We start from the raw sequence: 11,888 nt of genomic DNA, 5'->3' as shown, positions 1-11,888 counted from the left end.
GGGCCCATGAGTGCAGTGCTCTGGGGGGTTCCAGGGCTAGGGCTGGACTGGCCGGTTCGAACCAGAAGAAGGGTCTGGGTGAGCTCCACAGGGCTCTAATCTAAGGAGAGCGCATGTCATGGCCCTGGGAGGCAGGGGAGACTTGATCACGAGCGCTTCGGGGACGTCATGGCAGGAACGTACGTTTGCTGTGACCCTGCGGGCTGCTGTGTAGGGCACACACCTGTACGAGGGCCTGGTGTCCCTTTCCCGTCCCTGCGGGCCTCGGCCCAAGAACGTGGATGCTGAGACCGCAATCCCCCCGGGGGAGCCTAGCTGGGCTCTCCATACACAGGGATGCGAATAAGAAAAATGAGTAGGAAACACACAGTCTAACAGAAAGATGGGCAAACGTCCAACGGGTCCTTCACAGAAGAGGGCATCAAAGTAACCAATAACCTCACCAGAAAAAGTGAGAAGTAAAACGAGTAGATTCCACTACTACATTCGTTAGAGTTCTCCAGAGAAAGAGAACCGATAAGACGTGTTTCTAGAGAGACAGAGATTTATGTGGAAGAATTGGTCACAAGCTTATGGAGGCTGGTAAGTCCAGATTCTCCAGAGCGGGCAGCTGGCTGGTGACCCAGAAGAACCCAGGCAGCCGGTCAAGTCTGAAGGCTGTCTGCCGCCTGAATGCCTTCTTGCTCGGGAAGTCAGTCTTTTGTTTGATTTATGCCCACCCACGTGATGGAGGGCAAATCCGCTCTGCTCAGAGTCCACCAATTTCCACGTGAATCTCATCCAAAAACACCCTCACAGAAACGTCGCAGAGACACAGAATAACGACTGACCACACGGCCCAGCAGGTTGACACGTAAAATTAACCATCACAACTATTTGCCCGTTAGAAACGTTCAAATAAGATAACAGAAGACAAGGATGTGGACTCTCATTTGTGGGCACGCAGAGGGGTTCGATTACTTGCAAAAAGTACTTTGGCATTACAGGACTAAAGCTTGAACATACACACTTACGGCGGTTCCACAATTCCATCCCAGACGACATCTGCCCAGCAAAACCCCCGACTGATGTTGCCTTGAAAGACACGCACAAGAATATTCACGGCAGCACTGTTGTGGCCCAAACTAGGAACATTCCAGATGCCTCCGTGGAGGAGGTGGACTTTAAGAAATGCCTTGACATCTGGGGCTGATTTTCAAGAGTCGTGAAGGTGTGTGTGTGTGTGTGTGTGTGTGTGTGTGTGTGTGTGTGTTGGCTTTTTGTTTCATTTTGTTCTTCTACAAACAAAAGGTCTGTTCCTACCTGGACCTTTCCTTTCCACTTTCTTCTGCATGCAAATCAGAACACCGAGCCTTTGAGTTTATACTTTGTTTCCCGAATCAACCATAAGGCCCAGGTAAGTGTCCTTGGTCCCCGGATGTGCAGGAGAAGGTAGGAAGAGAGGGCTGGGACCAGAGAACTCTCCCCTGGAGTCTCTAAGTTGTAAGGTGGAGATACTGAACCCGGTGAGTGCTGGCCAGAGACTGTGCTGTTAGGTTTGGGAGTTTTTCTCTAACTGATCCGATTTTCACTTTTTTTATTTTTAAATCCCACTTCTTTCCCAAACTTGCAAATGTGATACTATGACACACTCAATGGATAAAGTGTATCAGACCTCGACGTGCAAGAGAAACTCTAAGTTCAACTTCTTTGTGTATCATGTTATCTGTAAATTTCATGGTAATACCGTAGTAAGAGTAATTCCACAGGCACTCACGTTCCAAAGATAAGACGATTGACTACCCCGGTCATTTACTTAGTTTACGTCCCAGACCAGTGTCACCACAGATCTCCATTAGTAATTTTGCTCTAAAGTCATCCTGTGACGAATCCTGGCCCCGAAAGCTCTTGTAAGTCTCCTTCCCTAACTCCCCTCTTTGAGACACTGAGACTCTTCCAGTCTGAGACTCTAACTTGCTGAGTAAGTTTAATACACCCAGTTTGCCAGAATCAGCAGGCTTTTTCCCTGATGGTTTTTGGAGGGGGCTCCACGTGGATTTTGTTCTTACTCTCAAACTAGAAATATCCACTTCTTGTGGTTTAACCAACTTTTCCCACTCTTGGGCCCTGGAATTTTCAGGTTGAGAAGGTTTAATGGGCGCAGAGCTCTTTATAAACCGATCATTCATATGAAGCCACAATAACAATCAGTTACTATCACTCAAAAACAGGTAAAACCTCGTTGCTGTTGAATGATCCACCCTACACTTGGGCTAACAAAACACTTAACACACAGTGGGTAACGACTCATACTCCCGGCCAACCACTTAGATTTATCTATGGAGGCAAAAATCTGAATAAGAGAGTCAGGCAGTAACATTCATTTCCAAGTGTAGACAACAGCAGTGAAAGCAAGCTGAGCTGCCCCCACACCTGCACCGACGTCTGGCTCCCTGGGTATAGACACAAACCCAGACAGAGTTCAAACTCAGTCCTGCCACTTACCAGCTGCGTGACCTTGGCCAAATTATTTTACTTCTATGGGTGTCCGTTTCCAGATTTTTAAACTGAGGATATGAATACTATTCACTTCACATGAATGTCGTAAGGATCTTACGTGCTAACATACACAAAGCGCTTGGAGATTTGTATGTAATGGGCGCTTGATAAATACCAGCTGATATTAACGTCATTCCTACGTGTGAACTACACCAGGATTGAGTTGCTGGCCACTAACCCTGCAATATTTGTGAAAAGTGACTTCACAACTGCATTTAAGAAAGCCCTTGCTCTAATTAGCATTTGACTGTGCAGTGTTGGGCGACTCAATCTTCAGGTTTCCTTATCTGTAAAATGGGATTCATGTTACCTACATGATATGGCTATGGGATTAAATGAGCTAATGCAAGTAATCCCAAATTCAGTGCTTGGGACATAGTAAGGATTCAAACATTGGTAGCTGTTAGAGTAAATACTGCTTTATAAAGCCTGAGTTCCCTAGAGCAGAGGTAGCAAGGAAAACACCTCGTCTCCAGAAGATGGGGGTCCGACTTTGCTGCCCAGGGACCCCGAGTTGGCTCTGAGCCATAACCGTGGAAAAAGAAACGGCCTTCCTCAAGTCAAGACGTCTACACCCTCACAGGTTTACTCACCCATTTGCGACTGTTTGGCATCGGAGGAAGAGGTTATGAGACCCAGAGAAATGGGTAGCAGGGTAGGCAGGGCGAGCCCGGAAGGGGACCCGGACGCCAAGGGCAAAACCGTAGCCGGCAGGATTCGAACCTGCGCGGGGAGACCCCAATGGATTTCAAGTCCATCGCCTTAACCACTCGGCCACGACTACCTGCTGACGGCCGCCTCCTGCCAGCGATTTTGAAGGCGGGCCACCTCGCAGCGTCAGGCCGTCCTGCGCCTGCCTGGACGCGCCGCGACGCCGAGATGCGACGCGGGGAGGGAGGCTCGCTGTGCGGGAGTCGGGTCTGCGTCCACGCGAGGCCTCTCAGTCTGGGGTGCGGGGGTCACCCGGCAGCAAAGGGAATCGGGCGGCGCGGGTGGGATTCAGGGAAGACTGTCCGTGCCCGGAGTCCGCTCCCTCGTCACCGCCGGCCGCGCGTCCGCGGGGTCTCTGCGGAGCGGGCGGTGGTCCCGGCGGCCTCGGATGTGCAGGTGCCAGTGGCCTTGGGAGCGCGCTGCGAGGACTCCGAGTTTCTGGCGTCTGCTGTCGGCGCCCGCCACTAAAACCTCAATACCTCGATGGCCTTCACCTGCTTTGCGCTTTCCTGCTTTCCAAGAACAGGTTGAAACCCGACGGGAGCGCGGGTGCGGTGGGAGGGGCGGGAGGGAGCAGGTGCAGAAGACCACCCGGGAGGGGGGTCCCTGCGCCTCGCCTGCCCCTTGGATGGGGAGACGCAGGTCGGACGGGGAGGACCCTGTGCACCTCCCCTAACACACGGGCGGTGAGAGCGCGGCCGCGTCTGGCTCGAGTAATAGGATTGTCCTCGCGCGCAGCGACTGGCTTCCGCGGCACCCCGTGGAACCGGGTTCTTCTCTCAGTGCAGAATTTAGGGACCACAGGGGTGAGAACTGGGGATTGAAGTGCTTTGTCAAAGCTCCCTCACAGCACAGTCACCAGACCTGCTGATCCGGTCGGGAGAATTCCCTGCGCGCCCGAGACCCTCAGGCTGCCGCGTCTGTTCTCACTCAGGGCGGGCGGAGGGACAGGTGCTCCCGCAGTGGGTCCAAGGCTGGCGCCCAGGAAGATCCGCTGAAATCCTGTCCCCCCTCCCACCTGTGAATGTGACTATTTGAAAAGAGTCTTTGCTGATGCCATCAAGTTATTAAATGGGGTCATTGTGGATTAGGTGGGGCCCTAAATCCAGTGATAGTGTCCTTATAAGGAGCAGGAGATTTGGAGGCACACGGGGACACAGCCCACGTAAGGGGGAGGCAGAGGTTGGAACAAAGCGGCTGCAAACGTAGGAGGCCAGCGGAGAGCCGTGAAAGGGGTTCTCCTCGGTCCCTCTAGAAACACCAACCTTGGAGACACCGTGCATTCGGGTCTCTGGACTCCGGAGCTGTGAGCAGATACATTTCTGTGGCTTTAAGCCACTCACTTCCTGGTAATTTGTTAGGGCAGTCCTGGGCCACCAAGCCAGCTCCCTTCCCGGGGTGCTTGGAACAAGATCCTTGTTCGGGACTCGCTCCCACAATCCACCGCGGAAGCCCACACAAATGGCTAACCTCCTTCCACCGCAAACTTATTTTGGAGCAAACTCTCCTAGGGAAAGAACCCAGACTAAAAGAAATTATTTATGTGCAAGACACCTGTGATGCTGTTAGTTATAATTAAAACATTTCCAAAAATGGGAGGGGGTGACGGTATGGCTTAGGCGTTTGAGGGTTGTGAGTTATTTCTTTCCTTGTGTTTTTCATGATTTGAAGCGCACATCGTGACTCAAATTTTTTTTAAATGAAGAAGCAGGAATCGTGACTTTATTGCTGGAGCCAGAAAGATGTATTCTCCAGGTACAAGGCTTCAGTATCACTCAGTAGCCAAACGTTGGCTCAAGGGGTCGTTGTCCAGAGGGACTACTTGTCCACCATGGCCGTGAAGCCCGGTTTTTTCCTGGGAAGGAAGGAAGCACAGAGAGATTAAGTGTCCTGCCCCAGGTCGCAGAGCGAGCAGGAAAGAGCAACTGAGTGGCTGCAGCTAGGAACTGTGAGTTCACTTGAGAGAGGATTTAGTGCAGAAAAGTGCGATGTTCATTTTGGGGTTTGTTGGGTTTTTTTAACAGACGTTGTCAATCCAGTTGTCTTTTAAAACTCAATATTGGGCAAAGAATCATAACAATTGATAATAGTAATAATAATTTGAGAGATAATTTGGGAGATTGAAGTCCTAAAGTAGCCACGAAGGTGAGGCTGGTGGCCGCAGAGACTGCCACGCTGATGTGCAGATTCTGAGAATTAGTCCTCAACCAGCGAACGTCTAGGTTTGTTTGGAGGAGGGCGTTTGTCTCCTTGGGCCACGCCAGAATCAGCGCTGCACAGAAACCGCCAAAACGCTCTGGAACAGATGAGCTCCGTGTTTGCAAAGCGTTTGCAAAGCAAGGTCTTCTGCTCTTGGCCTTGTTCATTTAGGAAAAGATGTTTATTATTAATTAAACTAGACCAGTTGTTCAACAATGCAGCCGGAGGGGGGCACGCGTCCAGGAGGGCTGGGGCAGCTTTGTAAGGTGCCCTGCTCCTGGGCCCTCCACCTCATTGCCCCCGTCGCCCTGTGGATTTCACGCAGAGTAGAAAGTGATCCCTGTGGGCCTGGAGCCAGAGTCATCCTAGCGGTCGTCATGGGGATGAAACTCGAACTTGGCGCGGTGAAAAGGATGAGAGACCTCCCGTGTGAGGGTGCAGGCAGGAAACCGGCCCTGAACCAGCTGCTCGGAAGATACGGGAGACCACTAGGACCCCCCCCCCCATGCCACAATTTTTTCTCATCTATGCGTAATCACGATGAAACAACTTGGAAAATACTGCCACTTGGGGACTGGAAGGGCGTTTGTGTGTGTGTGTGTGTGAGTGTGTGTGTGTGTGTGTGTGTGTGTGTGTGTAACTCTCTGTCTCTCTTCGTGAACGTGCATGTACAGGGGTGGATGAAAGCCACGTGCACACAGCAGTGATTCCTCACGCAGAGAACATGCTGGGACCCCACACAGGTCTGGAAATAGATGCAGCCCCCTCCCGCCCCATCCCAGTCAACAGATTACGGAATATGTTTTGGGTTGAAATGATCATCCTACTCTGTGTAGTTTTCTGTCCCTTCTGATATATCCCACCTCGTTTATTACCCTGTCCTTTTATGTTCCCCCTTTTATATCTTATCTGCTTTTGCGTTGACTGAACAGTTGTATGTTATTCTATTATTTCCTCTCTACCAACATGGAAGTTGCATGTTCTTTTAATTTTTCTTTTAATGGTGAGCCTAGAGATCACCACATATAGTCCTGACCCAACGGTTCTTATGTTACCATCTTTCCAGACCATGCAAAGGACTTAATGTTAGAAAAATTTAATTCTATCCATCCCTCTCTTGATTTAAATGCCATTGTTTGCGTGCACTTAATTTTTTTAATGTTTATTTATTTTGAGGGGGAGAGAGACAGAGCCTGAGCCAAGAAGGGGCAGAGAGAGAGAGGGAGACACAGAATCTGAAGCAAGTTCCCTGATGTGGGGCTCGAGACCACGAACAGTGAGATCATGACCTGAGCTGAAGTCCAAGTCCGTCCGGCGTTTAACCAACTGAGCCGCCCAGGGGCCCCTGTTTATGTGCATTTAAATTCTACATTCATTTTCTCCTCTAGAAGACATTCGTATTGTTTTATTCAGTCAATATTCACTTTAATTTGACGATAATGTTCCATTTTTATTTGTATTTTCTGCATCTGCCTCTGAGATCCTTTCTACTTTATGTCTTAATCTTCAGGAAGCAGCTGGAATATGGTTTATGAGATAGCTATGACTGGGGGGAACAGTGCCTCTGAGAGTAGACAGGAAAAAGCCCAAGGAAACTAGGTTTATTTTGTTTTTAATTTAAAAAAATGTTTATTTGTGAGAGAGAGAGTGTGAGAGGAGGAAGGGCAGAGAGAGAAACAAAATCTGAAGTAGGCTCCACACTGTCAGCACAAAGTCTGATGCAGGGATCGAACCCACGAACCCATGAACTGTGAGATCGTGGCCTCAACCAAAGTCAGATGCTCGACCCATGGTGCCACCCAGGCTCAGGCCTAGAAACTGGGTTTAAGTGACACAGGATTTGGGAAACTCACTGTCAGTCAAGAGAAAAAGCTGTCGGGCACCTGCCTTCCATTTACATGCCAATTTCTTTACCGATTCCTGGAGAAGGTCAGAATGTAAGGGGTCTTCTCAGAGAGGACGCAGCAGAGGTGCGATTGCCCCACGACAAAGGTGAGCCCGTCCCCCCTCCCGCCCCCATTCCATCTGACCTACTTATGTGTGAGTCACGCGTCCCCAGACTGCATTCTCGGGAATCTGCACCCCAACAGCCCCCTGAGAACCAGTCCAACTAGTATTTGGGCTTCAGTCATGGATACAACTTTGACCTCATTCGCAAGACAAAGATTAATGAAAATTTTAGTCACAATTAAAAGGTGGTTCCCCTTCAGCAGTGTGATGCTTCATTTCTACTTAGAGAATTTGTTTTTATTCAGTTACAGATCAGGTTAGGTGACATAAGAGAATCTCCAGATGCAGAACATTCATAGCCTGGGGTCCATGAACAACTGGAGTAGTTTTCAAAATGATATGTGTATGTATCTAGGGGCACCTTTGTGGGAAAGAGGCTTCCCAGATTTTATTTGATATGATCTGGAAGCAAGAGGCAAAAGAAATATACCAGGAATCTTTGCTCTAATGAGTTCTTTATCTTGGGAAAGAAGACAAGAATTTTTCAGCAGCGTTTTGTTGGGGGAGAAGATATAAGATGCCTGTGAATGAGCACCAACATTTTAACCCAATTCCCAGGGACTGGTACCAGCCCCCATACCTTCTCTGATGTGGGACTGACCTCCAGTCTTGCAGGAACTTGGCGATTACTTACTCTCAGGAAAGAGGGTTCGCTCCGTCCTCAGCCCTTCAGCTTGACAGTCTGGGATCGCTTCTGTCCCCTACCGTCCCCCCTTTTTTTGGGGGGGGGAGGGTCTCCTCCGCGACAGCAGGGAGTCTTGCTGCTGAGAAGCTCGGGAAAGGGGGAGCCTCGGCCGAGGGAGGGGGAGCCTCGGCCCCCAGCCGGGGGAGCCGCTGCACCTGCGTCTGCGCCGCCGGGCGGGGGCGGCCGGGCCCGGATTGGGGGTGGGGGGCGAGCTGCAGAAAGGGCAGAGGGCGACAAAAAGCAGGACCTGTCTCATCTGTCCCTAGAAACCGATTTGCTTCGGAATTTTGCGCCGAGAGCCCGGTGCGCGCGAGGAAAGGCCTGCGTCAGGAGGCAGGCTGATACCTGCCCAGGGCGCAAATGTCAGCTTTTCCGAGGAACCTGAGCCACAAATGGGGATGCATCCTGTCGGGAAGGAGAGCTGTCAGCAGCAGCGGCCGTGGGGTTCCGTGGCGTAATGGTTAGCACTCTGGACTCTGAATCCAGCGATCCGAGTTCAAATCTCGGTGGAACCTAAACATTTTCATCCTTTTTTTTTTTTTTTTTAAAGTTTTCTTTTTTAGGAATGATCGTCAGGGAGTCCCCGGTTCACATGAAACCCAGAGTGTGATCTAGAAGGGGAAGATGACACGAACTCTGTGTGGACCCCACTGCCTCCCTGCCGTCTTGTTCGGAGTGCAGAAGCATCCTCCCTCTTTCTCCCCATTTTCCTCTCCCACCTAACAGATACTCTGTGACGCTCATAACTTTGAGTTGAGTTGAACTTTTCCTGATTGATTGCTCTGTAAAATGCCCTGAGCTCACTTGGTGCGGGAGCAAAAGGATGCGACAGAATTGAGGGAGAAAAGAGATCCTCTTGAGCACAATACTTTTCTGCCCAGAGAGAATGAGGCTTCATAATGTCCAGTAGGTACGATGACCAGACTTCAGAGGTGTTTCATTTTCCACGGAGAAATGAAGATTTGTGAAAATCGACTCACACTTTAAAGAATTTCTTGAACTGTCTCAGATATTTGAACGCCACTGGATGATGCCCATGTAAACCTGAAGCACTGTGGACAGAGCAAATACTCAGATACATTTTCTGAGTATCTCCGCGGTGTTCCTTTGGTCGTTTCCATGACATTGATCCACCGCACAGAATTGCTGTCGGTGACGAATATGTTCCAGAGAAATCACGGGGCTTTCAGACTGCATCCTAGGACATCTCTGCGATCGTTTTATTTTCATAAAACTGAACGTTCTGACTGCAAGCTGGTTGTTTTTCTGGTGAATGTCTGCATATGCCACAAGTTCAGGCAAGACAAGGAAGTTCCTGAGATCCTCAAGAAGTAATCCCAAAGTGCTTTCCTTACTTTTATTTCATCTATTGCTTTTCTAAAAACTGTGTATATACTTTTTCACTTAATGTTTGCTAGTGGGTATAAGCTTTTCATATGCCCTTTTCAAAAGTTTATTTATTGTGAGAGCTAGAGAGAGTGCAAGCAGGGGACAGGCAGACAGACGATCCCAGGCAGGCTTTGCACTGGCAGCACAGAGCTCAGTGTGAGGCCGGATCCCATGAACCGTGAGATCATGACCCGAGCCAAAATCAAAAGTCAGAAACTTAACTGACTGAGCCACGCGGGCGTCCCTAAAAATTGCATATTTTAATTTCAAGATACAGAGTATCAGGCTATAAATGATCTTATGGGTCTTACCCTTTGACTTAATAACATATTGCTAAAATTAATTGTTATTTTTGTTGCAAGTAGCTGCCATTCATTCACTCATTCGTTCACTACTCCTTTCACGCATAGTACTCTACTGTGTCAATATACCGCAGTTCATTCATCCATCTTTTTGTTAATGGGAAACTCACATAATTATACATAATATGGATTTTGTTTTGACTTAGGTCAGCTCTGGGGTCATGGGAAATTGAAACTGTTTTAGGGCAGAGAAAATCCACGATTTGATAACCACGCATTTAGCTGGAATTGATAACTTTCAGCTGTCATGCCCTCCCTCCAAAGGCTTGGGCACAGTAATAATCACTCGCCCTTCTATATTATACTACCCCGTTCTCCTAATTACTCATAATGCCTTAATTCCTAGAGTTCACTGCCAGCAGAACTATGTCTCCAGGTGCAGTAGGCTATTGCTGGCGCTAACAGCTTAAATATCTACCTAAACTTACTGTTTCCGGGAAGCAGTTCTGCATGAGACTTTTGCCATCTGTTTCTTTCTTCTGAAAGAAGAGATCTTGCTTTCAGACATCTGACTGGCAAAGCTGAGGGCCCAGGCCTGTCTTCTAGCTGCATGGGAGGCTGGGGACTGAGTTATAGCTGCTGTCTTGAGCATGCGCAGTTCATAGCTAGGCGTTTCTTCCTAACCTATGAAGTCTCCGCCATATTAGTGCACTATGTTCAGCAATATGATTATCACCTACTATTCCTTTTTCTAACTTGCCCAACTTTTCTTCTCCCAGTAGTTTTCTCATCTGTCATGATTCATTAGCAGAATATATTCTAAAGAATATTATTAAGCACAGCAAATAGAATTATATCATTAAGAAGTAAATTATGAAAAAGATCGCTTTTAATAAATAATAACCATAAAAAGAAATAAAATCAGAGAGGGGAAATTTATTCATTGATACTAAAAGCTCAAATATATAGTTTTAACAGTAGAGACGACAAAAGTGATGAACAAATTAATGAACAAGAAATTGGAACTAATGACCGACTGGTATACAAAAATTATAAAGAACAAGAACATTCAGAAACACACGAGAATATCTAAATAAGCAGTGAATGCATAAGACAATATCATTAGTAATTACTACCTTTTCAGGTGTAGTAACAAAATGAAACTAAAATTATAGACAGCAATGATATAAGAAATGGGACATTGTGGTCAGGGTCAAATTAGAGTAGAGTTATTTATTATGAGAAAAGATTAAAGACAAAGTTCATTGAAGTCATAATTCAGGCAAATGATAAATGACTATAAAATCAGTGTTTGTCTGAGTCCCTTGCCGAAGCCACACAATAACCATTTGTAACAAGGGATATTAAATGCTAGGATTGAAAGAAGAAAGAAAGAAAGAAAGAAAGAAAGAAAGAAAGAAAGAGAAATATTATTGAAAAAATCAATATTACCATTATATTTTGTTTTTTAAATGTTTTTTTTATTTTTTTGAGAGGGAGAGAGACAGAGCATGAGTGGGAGAGGGGCAGAAAGAGAGGGAGACACAGAATCCAGGGCTCGAACCCACGAACCACGAGCTCATGACCTGAGCTGAAACTTAACCGACTGAACCACCCAGGCGCCCCATAGCATTATTATTTAATGTAGTGTATGACACGTGAGTATACTGGTGTATTATAATTGTGCTGTAATTAAAAATTTAATAGTCAAGAATTGGAATATTGATATTATTGTGTTTCACCATCATTTGCTAAATTTTTCTTCATTGTGCTGCACAGTTGGGCCCCCCAAAACTGCCCTCTTATAACTTAGATGGACCCCATTTGTTTCTAACCCTTACTCCTTTTCTTCATAGACTTTATTATATCTGAATAAATGAAGATTTATCCTAATTTTAGAGCTTTTCTTCCTCATGAAAGTGGAATATGGCAAAGTAAACATTCTACTTTTAAATTATCGTGAACGGATGGAAAGAATTCTCAAACAGCTTTTTCTTTAAAGACTCAAAGCCAAAATAGAATGTCATTTTTTAAAGTTATTTTTAAATATTCTA

The 11,888-nt window shown here is 47.1% G+C and overlaps 1 protein-coding gene and 2 non-coding genes across 3 annotated transcripts in view; 2 read left to right on the top strand and 1 right to left on the bottom strand.

Moving 5' to 3' along the window:
* LOC125939373 (uncharacterized) overlaps window positions 1-11,888 on the top strand; it is a 561,003-nt gene that overhangs the window by 283,859 nt on the left and 265,256 nt on the right. The gene's annotated exons all lie outside the window — the stretch shown is intronic.
* TRNAS-UGA (transfer RNA serine (anticodon UGA)) lies at window positions 3,241-3,322 on the bottom strand. Its single transcript has one exon. It is a non-coding gene; the product is annotated as a tRNA-Ser (tRNA).
* On the top strand, window positions 8,587-8,658 carry TRNAQ-CUG (transfer RNA glutamine (anticodon CUG)). Its single transcript has one exon. It is a non-coding gene; the product is annotated as a tRNA-Gln (tRNA).

The sequence above is a fragment of the Panthera uncia genome (assembly GCF_023721935.1).
Source record: "Panthera uncia isolate 11264 chromosome B2 unlocalized genomic scaffold, Puncia_PCG_1.0 HiC_scaffold_25, whole genome shotgun sequence".
Classification (NCBI taxonomy): domain Eukaryota; kingdom Metazoa; phylum Chordata; class Mammalia; order Carnivora; family Felidae; genus Panthera; species Panthera uncia.
This window is presented reverse-complemented; position numbering and strand designations above follow the sequence as displayed.